Source organism: Heliangelus exortis, chromosome 1 (assembly GCF_036169615.1).
Source record: "Heliangelus exortis chromosome 1, bHelExo1.hap1, whole genome shotgun sequence".
NCBI lineage: Eukaryota > Metazoa > Chordata > Aves > Apodiformes > Trochilidae > Heliangelus > Heliangelus exortis.
In genome coordinates, this window is record NC_092422.1 from 82,552,520 (window position 1) to 82,568,266 (window position 15,747).

Here is a 15,747-nt window from a genome sequence, read left to right on the forward strand (position 1 = left end):
CAGCATTTGCATTCACAGTGGCATTTATTTATGATAACTATAGTGTGTCAGAAGATGGAAGATTTTCTACTTGAAGATGCCTAGAGAGGTAGCAGCAGAGTTATTTTTACCTAAGAGAAATTAAAAAATGCATTAGGTAAAAAAACACAACAATCTAAACAAGAAATCATTTGCTAATAAGGAAAAAAACACATGCTCCATAACTACACATACCTTTCGAATTAAAAAACAGCAAGACTGTTCACTGCTATTTCCTAGGCAAGAACTGTATAAACAGAAATAAATCCCACTGAACTCTTGTGAATTAGCCTTTAAATTTAGATTAAACATTCATATAATCCATAGCATAAGTCATGCAGGAGTAGAAGTGGAGTGCAAAACCTGAAGTAATTCATAAGATGTTCTTAGTACTTCATAAGGTGCAGCTGGCAGAATCCTGTACTACCGTAGCAACTTAAAGAGAAAAGGAAGGGTTTTTGCTTCCAGTCAGTCTCTTTTGAATATACTTGCTGCAGAAAGTGGGACTTGTTAACCTGTCCTGGCTTGGGCCAGTATAGAGCTAATTTTCTGTCTTGTAATTATGCTTTCAGCTAAGTCTCTTCAGCTAAGTAAGTATCTGCACCTGCTGAAATTAACAGAAAGTTTCTCAGTCAGTGTCTGCTTCTAGGACTGTTTATAGTTACATCTAGGGAATGGTCTGCAGAGCCAAGGACACTGATCGGTTCTGAAAAACATCTTGTACTCTGGAAAGAGAAAAGGAGTAAAGAGGTCAGACCTGCAAACTTCCTTTAGGGAGGAGTGGGCAAGACGAATGACCAAATTGACCAGAGTATTCCATCCCATGTGCGTCACATTCGACATAAATTTGAGGGTTCACGAGGGTCAAGCCCTTTCCTCTTTGCCTGCACCCTTTGCCCTTCCCTTTGGCTTTCTTTGCCTGTTCCTGTTTGCTTTGGCATCCTGGGAGGATTCCTTCCATTTGTCTGCCTGTGGTTCTGATCCATGCCCTCCTGAATCCCTGTGTTCCTGCCTCCAGCTCCCGACTGCTGCTGACTCCAGGAGTCCAGCCTGGACTTTCCCAGGGCTGTCCTGCAGCCTCAGTAGTGATGTGAGTTACTGGGGGAGAGGGAGGAGGAACGTGGTATCAATTTTCCTGTATATTTGTATATATTTAGTAATTCTTCCTTTTTGTCATTACTGTTTCATTAAAGCTGTGTAGTTTAGTTTCCAACCCATAAGTCTCTCTCCCTTATTCTCTCTCCTTTCTTTATCAGGGAGGGGAAGGGTATTAATAGAGCATCTGTCATTCATTTAATTGCTGGCCCAGCATTAAACTGCAACATAACCATATAGCACTGACATTTAAAAAGTAAAGATAATTATAAATAAGGTGAGCAACCCTGCCAAGCAAATGGGAATACTTATAAATTCTTGGTCTTTTTCTTTCACTAAATATGTGTTAGGCAATTTGATGAGTCAGCACAAACAGAAATTATCACCAGAGATATTCACCCAGAGATAACACCATCCAATTTCTGTTTGGTTAGGGGATCTCACTCACAGTAGCAAACACTTTTCCTGTTTAATTAAAAGAAGTATTCATATAAAGAGCATTAAGTTCTGGCATATGAATTTAAATATAATAGCCTAAGAAAGCAGTTAAGATTAAGAGTGGATTGTAATTCTAAGAGAAATTATATGCAATCCTTACACTTTGGAAAGTTCAATAGCTGTACGGATATAATAAACTTTGAATTCAAGGTACTAGATCTCAGCTAATATAAACGGTTCAGACCGATCGATAAGATGGCAACTGTACATGTATAAGGAGCCTAAATTTATTTATACTGGAGTTGTTGCCAAAGTGTTCAGCTACATCTTTAGTTATATGACTACTTCCACCACAAAACAGTATGCAGTGTTTTGTTTTTTCCACACTAGCTGGATAAATCTGGCCAGTGCTAAAAGCAAATATGGTTCTACTCTGAAATAGCTCAGTATATTTTCCTGCCTGTGGCAGGAGGGAGTTGGAACTAAATGATCTTTGAGGTCTCTTCCAACCCAAACCATTCTATGATTTGCTCCATCAATATTCAGCCATACTTTGTAACTTTGATACCAGTGTCAGATGTCACTAAAATTAAGGTTTCAAGCTTTAATTTCTTTTTCTTCCAAACATATCAAGATCAAGAAGGTGACTGGGAATAGCCAGATGGAGCTAACAAGATTGAATTGTGCTTGATCAATGTGATTGCCTTCTACCAGTCATTTACCTGTTGTGATGACTGTTACTATGGATGATAGAAGAGTTGTGGATGTTGTTTACCTTAGTAAGGTCTTTGATGTGTTTTCCCACAGCAGCCTTATAGCCAAATTAGGGAAATATAGATGAGAAAGACAGTAAATAGGGTGGACAGCCTGACTCAAAGGTTCATGCCTGGGCTCAGTAATACAAAGTCCATATGGTGTCCAGCAGCTAGTGGCATGTCTTAGGGACCAGTTCTGAAACCAACAATGTTTAGTGACTCTCAGCAAGTCTGTGAATCACACCAAACTGGTAACAGTAAAACCCTGGAGGGCAGGGGTTAAATTCAGAAGGACCTCGATAGCCTGGAGAATCTCTATAAAATCGAAAGCAAAGCCCTGCACCTGGAATGGGAGAGTTCACTGCACTCACTTACAGGATAGGCAATGTCAAGTAGCTTTGCTGAAGAAGACTTCTGGGTTCTGGTGGACAGATTGTGAGCCATCAATGAGTCTTGAATGCCAACAGCATCCTGGGCTAGTGGAAGTGCAACCAGCAGGTGCAGAAGCACCTCTGCTTGATGCTTGTGAGACCACATCTAGAGTACTGTGCAGTTTTATGTTCTCCCATACAAGAAAGAAATTGATGGCTTATGGGAGCAAGTCTAGCACAGGACAACCAGAGTAGTCCAGGGGCTGAAGTACTTGGTGTATGGGGGCAAACTGAGAGATTCTTTTTTTTTAAGACCAGAGAGAATATCGGTCAAGGGATATAGAGCTGTTTAATGGCAGGATGCAGAGAAGACAAACTCTTCTCAGAGAAGAGTGTTGTAAAGATGAGAGGCTTTAGGGACCAGTTGGAAAACAGAAAATTAAACACAAAGAAAATGGGTGGTCAGACACTGGGACAAGAGTCCAGAGAGCCTGTGGGAACTCTGTCCTTAGAGTTATTCAAATCTCATCTGGGCAGCTCTGTGTAGCTGACTCTTTATTAAGGACTAGACCAGCTGGCCTCCAGAGTACCCTCTAAACTATGTAATGACTTTGATTCTGACTCCAGCTGTGCAGATTCAGCAAACATGAAAACTGAGGTACCTCTCTACAGATCTCCAATGTGCCTCGGTGTTTCCACCTAAATGATCTACAGAACTGTTTTCTAAAATTCTGGTTGATTTTAGCCTTACAAATGAGCTCTGTCTATTAAAATGATCACTGGAATCTCGCTGGTATGATTATCTGATCATGTCATGTGTATCTTACTGCTGGTACCTAACCCTGCTTAGCAGAAAGGTACCAAACCATCATCCCAACAGAAGAATGAGGAAGAGTAATATGAACAGATTCAGGAATGCTCCCATAATCACAAAAGTAGTTTTGGGGAGATCTGGGAATTCCACATTTGCTCCTTTAATCTTAGGGTAACCTTGAACTTCAAAGTGTTCTTTCTGCTTTGTATTGAAGGAAGCAGACATAATTTTACAAAGGTAAAGCAACTTCTGAAAAACTCGCAGCACTCTCAAATTACCCAAGAATTTGACTGCCTTACCCAGGGTGCAGGACTAGAAAATGGAAGGTAGAAATAAAAAAATACTGCATAAGTAAAGTGAAAAAAGTGTCAAATGACACTGCAACTCTGGAAAGCCCCCATACTATGCTTTTATAGAATCAGTTTCTAGACTCTAGCCTCATTTTAAGCATTATATATTGAGACCCAACCAGTCAAGGGTGACATGGACTAAGTGTAATTGTTTTAAAACAGAAGGTATAGTTTTTGATTCTGCCTTTCAATAGGATGAGCTGGCCCAGCCAAACGCACATACAGCCCCATGAAACAGCCACATCCCTTTCACTGTACAAGAGAATGTGAAAAGTGCTTTAACGTATAATACAGTAAAGTTCTAGCTGTTAACTAGCAGTGATAAATGTTTTGAGTGCATTGCCTGGAATATATTATCTTCACCCTCTGATTCCCACAATAAATTAAAAATCGGATCAGTTTGAATAGTATGTATGTGGGGAGCAAGCTCAAAATCAGCAAAGTGTGACTATATTGTAAAGTTAAACGTGTAGGTAGTTCTCATCTTGAAGTTTTATGGGCTTGCAAAGATTGGAGAATATGTCAGAACAGTTAGGAGGGGATTGAGGATCCTATTTGCACTCCATTTCCAGCAGGCTCACTTCTCAGGCTGACTTGCTAATAAAGGCAACTCCTGGACCATGGAGAGAACAGCTGAAGCAGAGCAAGGTGTAATGGCCAGATGCAGCATTAATACCAATTGTGAATTACATATTATTTAGGCCAAGCAGTAATATAGAGAAGGATATTTCCAGGGCTGGCTAAATGGGGAGAGAAAGGAGGACAGTGCTGACTTTAAACATGAGTCTGTATGCTGAGGGAATATTTATCTTCCTATGAACAACAGGAAAAAAAAAACGTTTCTTACTAAAATTTATTAGCATGAAAAACGCATATCAAGATCACAATGAATATCAGGGTGATATATTAAAGACTAGTGAATTATTTAAAATAAGATGATGTTTTACTAGAAACTCAAGTAAAACAAGACAGAGACAGGGAATAGTGGGAAGTGGAACCAGGCCAAGTACAGAGCTTAGAGCTGTATTGTCATTTATATACCAGTAGCATCTATAATCTGTTAGGGTTAGTTATCAGTGTGGGGGCTTGTAATGAGTCCCTGGGCCTTTACAGGGGGACCTGGCCTGTCCAACCCATTCTTGGAGTCAAATCAAACATCATAAACAAGGAAATTCACCTAAGTATACTTCAGTGGTTCACTTTACCCAGGAAAGGCTCCTCTATAGAATATGGTCGTTGTACTATGTAGTATTAGTGAACTTATGAGACTGCCCATGTACAAAAAGGAGTTTGCACCGAACTTTTATGAAAAAATATTTTCAGCTCTAAGCAAGCAAGATGGCAGAAAAGCTATGGGATAAAGATTTTAAACAGTGCACAAAGCAGCACAAGCTATAAAATCCTAGTTAATATACATGAGAAAATAATTAGTATGCATTGAAGTCTTGGGAAGAAAGCAGATGTGCAAGCATTTTTACTGTAGATAAATGCAGTGTGGCTGCTGCTGAATGTAAAATACTAAAGACAACTTTTTTCTTCTTATTCTTCGTCATGCTTGATGATCTTGCAGCACTTTGGGATGGTAATTAAGTTGCAAACTCATGGAAATTAATGTTTTACCTAGTCCATTTAATCTCATTTCCAAGATGAGCCAGTATGTGATGGAATCAAGTACCCCTGTGGTATCCCTGTTGTCTGAAAGATATTGTTATATGCTGATAAAAGATGCAGATTTCTCCTGATTTAGGATGCAAGAAATTTGTGGGAAGGGTGTGGAGAGGTTGTGTACTAAAGACCAGTATGTAGCTCTGGCAGTCATCATCATTATTGTAGAAGGCAATAATAATAATATTAATATTAATATATTAATATATTAATTTTCTTTGCTTTCCCTGCTTTCATTGCTCCATTCTACACATTGCTCATTAGCACTCTTTTGAGGGCACAGCTCAAAATCTCACAGTCTTCTAGCCTTTTGAAAGAAAAGTGGATAAATCACTTTAGCACCATAGAAACCTATGGAGAAGATTATTTCCTCTCCCATCCCCAGAAAATGAATGTGCAGACTACACCAGGAACAGATATTCTGAGCAACTCTTGACATCTTGCTGAGTTTCTTATAGATATTCACAGTATCTGAGGTCAGATATAATATTTAACATTTTTCTTAGTTGATCTGCAACTAAAAAGTGGTTAAACCGTGGTAGATTGCTTCTCCTCTTCTTACCCACTTGCAGAACAGCAAATAGGATTTAGCTTGTTTCACGATTTGAAGTGCAAGAAATCCATTGTGTACTGTAGTAGTGTGAAAATTTAAAAGTAGATGTAGACCAAAAACACAGCCTGTGTGTGGGGTGTTGACCCTGGCTGGATGCCAGGTGCTCAGAGCTCTGCTATCACTTTCCTCCTCAGCTGGACACGGGAGAGAAAATGTAACAAAAGGCTTGTGGGTTGAGATAAGCATAGGGAACAATTATTGTCATGGGTAAAACAGACTCAACACAGGGAATTTATTTCAATTTACTGTCAGTCAAATCAGTGTAGGTTAATGAGACAGAAAACTAAATCTTAAAAACCTTGGCCCCCCCACCCCCTTCTTCCTGGGCTCAACTTCATTGTCTGTTTCTCTGCCACCTCCCCCTGAGCAGCACAGAGGGATGAGGAATGGGGGTTGCAGACAGTTCATCACATTTTCTCTGTCGCTCTTTCCTCCTGAAGGGGAAGAATCCTCATACTCTTCCCCTGCTCCAGCCTGAACTCCCTCCTACAGGAGTCAGTCCTCTCCCTGAACTCCAATGTGAGCCCTTCCCACAGGCTGCAGTTCTTCACAAACTGCTCCAGCCTGGGTTCCCCATGGGGTCTCAAGTCCTGCCAGCAAACCTGCTCCAGTCTGGGGTCTGCTTACTATGGGGCCAAAGCTCCTGACAAGAGCTTGCTCCAGTATGGGCTTCCCACAGGGTCACAGCCACCTTCTGGCATCCACCTCCTCCAGTGTAGGGCCCTCCATGGGTTGCAAGTGGTTATTTGCTCCACCATTAGCATCCCTGGGCAGCAGGTAGATATCTGCTTCACCATGAACCTCCGTGGGCTGCAAAGGGTCTGTAAGGGGTCAGCCTGTCTCACCAGGGTTTTGTCATGGGCTGCAGGGGAATCTCTGCTATGGCAACTGGAACGTTCCCTCCCTCTCCTTCTTCACTGGCCTTGGTCTCTGCAGAGTTGTTTCTCACACACATTCTCACTCCTCTCTCCCAGCTGCTGTTTCCCAGCAGTTTTTTCCCCCCCTTTTTAAATATGTGATATCAAAGGCACTACCACTGTCAGTGATGGGCTCAGCCTTGGCCAGCAGTGGTTCTGTCTTGGAGACAGCTGCTATGGGGGAAGCTTCTGGCAGCTTCTCACAGAAAGCACCCTTATAGTCCCCCCACTACCAAAGATGTGACAATCAAAACCAATCCACTGTGACACAATGAAATACTTAAGACCTATTTAAGGCTTACTTTTCTGATACATAGAATAAAAAAGATTTGGTCTATTCTTTGTCAGTGTTGAAGGGACACTAAAGAGGAAGCAAATTTAGGAACATGCTGTAGCCTACACTGGCAATTAATAAATAAACTGGTTGCAAGATCTTATGTTTAAGCCTCAAATAAATCTTGTGGTGAGGGACCTTCATAGACCTTCTTGTCTGATGAGGCTGTCAAGCATCTACAACACCAAGATGGAAGAAAGGTACCAGCCAGCAGAGAGTTTCTGTATGGGGAAAAAAAATTGATAACATAGAGTTACCTGAAAGGCAGTATAAATCTGGCCATATTTCTAATTTCTTAGCAGCCCTGGCAAGCGGGGTAGAATCTTAAACTGAACAGAGGACACTGCCCTGTCTTCCTGTGAAAAGCTTTGCCAGTGCCACCCACAGTCCCCCTGAAAACGAGCTCTGAAATGGAATCACTTGTCTTGCCAAAAGCATCCTTTTCTCTGTAGTTGTCCAAACCTTCCTTCCTTCTCTCCCTGTCATTAAGTGAAAATTAAAAGCCCATTCAGCAGTTTCTATTCTTCCCAGAAGCACGTTTCTACCACTGAGTTACATAGCAGAAGTACAAGTAGCCACATGCTCATCAACCATCTTAATTTACACTCCCTCCAAAAATCACACGTATCTGAAACCTCATCAGTTTCTAAAACAAATTACATATCACTTCTGACTTCTATCAAAATAGAAGCAAAGCTCAGCAGGACCCATCATTTGTCAGCAAAGACTAAATAGCGTAGTGAGAGTTCTAATGCCTGTTTAAAAGGTTTAAAAATATGCATATGAACACCTTGAACTAATATATTTCATTGTGAGTAACTAAAGGCAAACTGCAGTTGTCAAAATCAAAGAAAAAAGAACATCTTTGTGGTGTATTAATGTTTTGTTATAAAATTGCCCCTGATATTTCAGGTCAAATTGTACTCTATCTGTCAGTCGTTGTGCCCCTTCAAGTATTAGGAGAAATCTGTCCTGTTGCTCTGGGATTCTGTCCTGTTGCAGAGAATTTTTCAGTTTCTTGAAGTAAAGGGGAAAATGGGGAAAAAGGAAAGGAGCTATCTCATGGTCTTTGTGCATATATTGCAAAAAAATCTACAATTTTGATTCAAGATACTGCCAGTCAGAATCAGGCACAACTTGAAGCAAGGTTCAATATCAATGGAAAAAAAATAAGTAGACCACAGGTATTTAGAATCAGTGTCTCCACAGGGTGATCATTGATTCCCCATTGTCTATACTTTGACATGAGAGGTCTCCAGTTTTAGAGTTACCTTTAAACTCTTCTAATACTGATGGAGGAGGCTTAGAGAAGAAATTGTTTGCCTGCTGGAGATATTCCATGCAGTTCAGTGTTAGGAACAATAGATACCCCTTCTGATGTCCCTCATCTCTTTCCTGGTGTCCAGTGATTGATATTCCAAAAAGGATGTTTTTCTCTTCAACTATAGCCATGAATTCTTCTAATCCAAGGCAAAACCTATTTGGTACAATTTGGATTAGCATTTAAGATTATGGTAATTTGAGGGTTACACACATATCTGTGGAGTGTTGTTCTAAAATGAAGGGGAAAAATCCATCTAGCATCTAAACATTTCTTCCCAAAATTTAGTTTTTTAAAGCCATATTCTATAGGTAACCCTGAAAGTCAGGCTGGGAGGATGTATGCATGCACATGTTTCTGTGGGCACACACAGGCTGGATGTAACCCTTCATGTCTGAGATGATCTGTTAAATTAGAGACCATACTTTTATTCTAGGTGATTCTATTCAGAGAAGTAAAGGCTAGGAAGGAGCTATGGTTCATTTGGGCCAGACAGAAAATATTCTTCGTTTCAGTTCGGGATTTTGTAACCAATTTACATTTATCGTGCAACTTATACTTCACAGATATAAGCTGCTCTAAAAGCCCCAAAGTCAAAAGAAGTCTTTCCATTGACTTTAGTGGCTTTGAAACCAGCTCATACTCTACAGTACAATCTGTATTTTCCCCTCAGATCAATAAAACGAAACCCAAAATATTCACTATGTAGCGTGATCCATCCTGCCTCAGCAGACAAATGAGGTGCCCCTTATTGAAGCTCACAATGAATAAATGAGACTTTCTGCAAGTTTTATATGTTCATCAATGTTCATTACTTCTCCATTGATTTTCTAAGGTCTGAAATATTCTTCTACCTGCATTTAATATATTCTGTTACTTCAGTTTCTTTGAATGCAGTTGAAAGTCTTCTGGCTCTGATTCTGGGCTGGAAGTTCCCTATTTTTTTATGACAGTAAAATGAAATAGTGTTAATTGCATCCTTCACTAAAGAAGGGTGGATAACTTATAATTGATCAAGAATTCATAGTCAAATGAATGACTTTACTGAACTGAGTAGCAATGAAAATTTTCAAATCAATATTAGAGAATGTTCACAGGAAACAAAACTTGGATCCAACCTTAGGGCCACATTTTTAAAATCCCTTTCTATGAATTATGTGCATTGAATCATGGAATGAAAGTGGCAGCACTATGTTTAATTTATCACACAGATAAATTAAATTATCCTGAAATTTCAAAGCCGTGCTTTCGGGATGTCTATCTGACTTGCAATTTTCAGACCAGCATACAGTCACAACAATTATTAACTAATTATTTTGAAAGATAATCTAGTTTCCACATTTACATCCACCATACAGTTTGTGGAGATCACTAACACGATAGGGTGGGTGAAGAAAATGACAGGTTTCCATATGTAATATGTGAAGCTTTCAGGAGGGTATGTGGAAGCCTGCAGACAGCCACCTCTGGTCTCCAGTTGTGCAGCATTACCTGTGGTGTTCCTGCCACAAATTGGAATATCTACAGGCATCTTCTGAACTCCCAGTGCTGCTGGTTGTGGAGGGTTGTGTTTCAACCAGTCACCCTCTCAGGGATGCAAAAATTTCATCTGAGGGAAGCACCTGCAAAACACCGGTCTCCACCACCAGCTGTATTCTGCCACTTCTGGTCCTCCTTTCTGTGACAAAGCTCAGATCTCTAGGACACTCAGGATGGGTTTTCACCCTGGCTTCAGGCCTTGACTCACCTTACACAGGAACCCTGTGGAAATGTGGTGCTTGTGTGTTTCTGCTCACTGGGACTCGGTATGGTGACGTTCCAAGTGCGCAGCAGCATGGATGGGAAGATGTGGGCATATGAGGTGTCTAAACATGTGGCCACTGCTTGAATGGAATTGACTCTTTGGCAATAAATGAAGATTCAAGCTGATCATGAGATTACAAGCAAGACAGATGTTGCAAGGGTGAGCAAAAGCCACTGGGAGTAACACAGGCTGGAGGCACTGCTCAAAGGGAGTTAAAACAATTGCTGCAGAAATTACTGGGGGAGCCTCCTGGGTCTCTTAGGCAGTCAGACTGACTGTATCACAGTAGCCAAATCTTGCTTTAGATTCTCTGATTTTTGCTTTTTAATATTTTCCTGGGCTTCTGATTAATTTCACCTTGTGCCATGGTTTAGGCCCAGCCAATAATGAAAGACCACGGAGCCACTCGCTCCCCTTTGTCCCACTGTGGGATGGTGAGGAGCAAATCCACCTAAAACCCTGTGGGCCAAGACAAGGAGGGTTTCACTCACCAATTATGGTCCCAGTCAAAATAGGCTCAATTTGGGGAAAAAAGATCAATTTAATTTTTCATTGATCAAATCAGGGCAAAGAGAAAAAATAAAATACAAAAAGGAACTTAAATACCTTGCCCCAACTCTCCCTTCTTCCCAGGCTCAAATGACTTTGGTTGTGATATCTCTGTCTCTCCCTCCCACGGAGTGGGGGTTTACAGTCCAGACATCACAGGTTGTTTTCTTTCCTTCCTCCTCAAGAAGGACTCCTCACAGTCTGACCCTGCTCCAACATGGGATTCCTGCCACAGGAGAGAGTCCTTCACGAACCCCTCCACCCTTCTCACCAGGTGCAGCCCCTCAGGAACAGGCTGCTCCAGCGTGGGCAGCCCACAGAATCCTGGCATGGGGTCCTCTGTGGCTGCAGATCCACTTCTGCTCCATCGTGCTTCTCCATGGGCTGCAAGGGGCACAGCTGCCATCTCACCATGGGATGTGAGGAAACCTCTGCTCAGGCACCTTCTCCCTCTCCTTCCTCACTGACCTTGGTATCTCTGCTCCACCATTGCTCTCACTTCTGGCATTGTTTCCTCCTCCTCCTCTCTTCTGCCCTGAGTTCTTAAAGCCACTTGTTTCCCCTTCTTGAATACCTTCAAGAAGCCAAAGGTAAAGCATAAAATTACAGCCTTAGAAACAAAATCTGTCTAAAGAAATCAAAGACAAGAGATTTATTTTATATGTTTTCCCTATTAATCTAAAAGGAATTTTTCTTTCCAGTGGGTAACTAATTAATACCAAGTAAATGTCAAAAAAGGTAGCTAAAATGCTTTTTGGAGCAGTCAATCCACACACAAATCACCTTTTTCTCTTCATCAAGTGCTGCTCTAGTTGGAGGGCAAATGTCACTGTGATCTTTCTTAGATAGCTCTGACTGAAAACTCCATAGTATAGAGGGAATAGAAATTTTCAGGGGCTTGCCTTTGGTGTCAGCTTGGTGCTAGCACACTGGAGCCCAAGACTTGGCTGGAATTCCTAGCTATGATTTGTAATCAAATAGCTATAAAAATATTAATTTCAGTAATAATAGTACCCTTATTCTGCTTGACCTTGATTCAAGTATACAAGTTCCAAAGATACCAGAGGAATATTTAAACGCTCTTTTTTAAACAGTGCTGTATTGTACTGAAAATAGATCTACACAGATCCTAAAAATACATTCAGCCTAAGTCTGTGGCATAATGGTCAACACTTTCTAGCACGGGTTTATGGATAATTATAGCTATGCTGCTGACTCCTATAAGTGAAACCGAAGTAATTTTAATTTTTCTTCATTTTGCTTGGAACGATTTTTCACTCTCAGGTTTGGGGTCCTTTGGGGTCCTTCTTTGTTTTTCTTTCTTTCTTTTTTTTTTTTTCTTTTTGGTGCTGCTGTTTCAGGTTTTCCTGGCAAATAGTGCTGAACTCATTCAGTCTGTTTGCCAGAGTTAAGGTCACTGCAGCTTTAGTTTTACAAAGAACACCATTTTTCTGTTTCTCTGTTAATCTTGGCCTGAAAAGACCACACATTACCCTTCCCAACTGAACAGTTTAGCCTTTGTTCTTTTGTTTGGGTTATACTATTAATCTGCTAGGTCGATAGCAAAAATGTGTGAATTGCTGGTGTGCCAGATGATTGACAGGCAATTAGCAGCTTCTAGAGAACCCTGCTTTGAATTCCACAGATATGTGACTGCTCTGGGAGACAGAGGCTGCTGATCTGACTTTTTTGGTAAACTTTTGCTGCAATACTAAAAATGGGATCTTTAAAAGAACTACTGTAACTATTCTCAGGTGCCTCTGCTGCTGGAGACCCACAAAATTGAAGATGAGGTGTAAACTTTTGCTGTAAGCAAACAATTAACATGTACCTATTCAGATCTTTCAGAAAATAAGGTTTGCAAAGCAGCACTGGCTTGAAACTGTACCTGGTGAGCAAGAAAACTTCCTTACTTAAACAGAAAACAAAGAAGTGTTGGTACTAGATGATCTTTAAAGTCTTTTCCAACTCGAACCATTCTGATTCTCCAAATGACATTTTTTGTGGATACAGTGTGTGGACCAATGAGTAATGAAACTTTCAGCTTAATAGTTTTTTTTTTTGTGAAGTTCTCATTTTTGCTCTCTGTTCTGAATTTCTTACTGATATGACCACCTGCTTAATCTTCTGTTAAGCTCTGCTAAAAAGTAACAGTGTGAACAGCATCCTAGAATGGTGTCCCTATACTCTCCATTAATATATATTCTGATTTTTTAAGTTCATACATTGAAGGTGTGTTTGATGGTATCCCGTTTCCCTGCATATAGAATAAGTCTAGGATAGGAGAGTTACAGATCCTTCCCTGCTAGCATTAAAATATATTTTATTTCCTGAGAAGTTTTTGGCTGTTCAAAAAGCTTCATCACCTTCAGCATGCAATTGTAGGTCATTTATTACAGAGACACATGAGCACCAGAGATAGATGGTTACACCTTTATTTATTCACATTTTATGCACAGAAATCTTGACAGACTCAAGCAGGGGAAAAATCAGATAATCCTTAGTTCACAGCTGTTTTGGCAGCATGAGAGCAGCTGGCCAAAGCCCTCAGTAACAGTGAAGCTGGATTGCACACTCCTCTGATTTGGAGAGCTGGTGCCCAGGTCTGAGTGTAACAGCAGGGAGAGAGGAAGAATTTGTGAGAAAATTGAAATGGCTCCCACCCAGCCCCCTGTTCCCACATCTGCTGCAAAGATTTGTTTTGTATAGACACAGAACACTGGAAACCTTGGGTGTTTACTTTTTCTCCAAGAGACTCAAGAACTGCAAGATGCAAATAGCATCAAAAACTCTTTGCCAGAATGAAGGCTTGGGCTGAGTGTAGTTTGGATTTGCAAACTTATCTGGCATTTTAAAATCTAAACCACCATGTTGTCACACTCTTACAGCTTTAAAAACAACCATAAAAATAATTGTGTTAGAACTACAAGATGTTTGGTGGGGAGTATAATGGCATGGCACTTGAGTCAGGTAAGGGTTGTTTTTGAACAAATGGAGTGCAATCTGTTCACACTTCTCAGATTCCCTTTGCCTGTTCCTCTTGCAAGTTGCCTGATCTTTTATGTTAAAATGTCCATGTGTTAAAAAATTTGGAATAATTCAGTATTTTTTCTTTTAATCCAACAGCTGCAAAGCTTTTCAGATGTTCTGCAGTGAAAATAATTTTCTTCAGCTAGAGCTTTGTATTTCATTACATGGATCCCTTTTGGCTTCCCCTCAAGCAAATTTTATTGATGTAATAATTTAAGCTGCTTCCAATTAGGAGGCCCTGGAAATTAGGTATTCTAAACATTTCCATTAGAAATTCTTGATATTAGTTTAGCAAGTACTTTGTTATACAACTTTAATTCAAAAGCGATAACCAGGACAAATCCTGAAATGGATGGTTTTTTTCTTGTAGCATAAAGGGAAGGAATGGGAACAGATAGAAACAAAGTTTGTATGTTTAGGAAAGAGGGGCCATAGTTCTCAGTTGCTATTCATGTCACTTTTTCTTAGACATTTTCATTACTGAGCTATCAGCTGATTGAGCTGAAAATACCAGCCCCAGGTCCTGATAGTCCAAGATAAGTATAATGTTCAGCCTTGCTTTCCTATTCTCTTAACTTCCAAGTGGCTCGAATGTTTCAGCTTCCTTCTTCCTAGTGATGAGAAAAATAGATAAGCACTTGAAAGGAAAATAAGAAGCCAAAACCTAAAACAAATGTAGCAGATAAAAAATTATTTTAGAAGGGTTCTAAATTTCACAACTTGAATATATCTTTTAAAATAATTCTATTATTATAAAATTCCCTGTGAAAAAACATGACTTGTTCTCAATGAAAATAGTTTAAGATAATGGCTCTGATTCTGCCTCCTGCAACAGCTCTTAGAACAGCAACCTGGAGACCAAGGTAAGTATTTAGTCCCACAGCAGCTCTGAGTCACTTGGAAAATATTCTTCTTATTTAGGAAGGCATTTATGAATCCATTCATCATTGTTATATACCAAGGCTTGCCTGCTACAGCAGAAATTCTTTTGTATCCTGCTGTACTGTTCAGATTTATCCCAGTTACAGCTAGTTTCATATTCACCAAGAGGCACAGCTGTCTGCATCTAATCTTGAACTGTGGCAGGAATGAGGACCACCCCAAACCCCACCATCTGCTGCCCAGCTTAAGTTTCATTGCAGAGTGGACCTCATCTCCTTTCAGGTCAGGGTTGATTTATGGTTCACAGTACACGGAAATGCTCAGGAGTTTTGTAGTGACCAAAGACACCTGCAAGGGCAAAAGCACTGCAGGAAGCTTACCTTTGGCTTGGGCTGGCAAAGGCCTCCAAGCCTCCTTTGCAGTCCAGCACCTCTCAGGGAGATGAAACTATACAGATCTTTCAGGAGTCTTGTAGTGTTTGCTGCCCTTGATGTTTGGCTCTGGGTCTGTTTCTTCTTCAGGTGGGAAGGTCGCTTACTTCTCCCAGGTCCCTCTCACCTTGACATGTGAAAACGGGCTACCAGTTTACTGTTCACTTGTGCTCTTACTCCTCTTATTTTTTTTTTTTTAATGCTGAACTCCAAAACCTTATCCACAAGAAGCATGTCTGGTTAACTCCAGGGAAGGGCAGTTTCATTTCAGAAGAGATTAGATCATTCACTTCAGATTAGATCCCATCCAGAGCACAAAAGTTAAACAGACAACTTCTCTCCCTGCTTTTCTGATGTTCA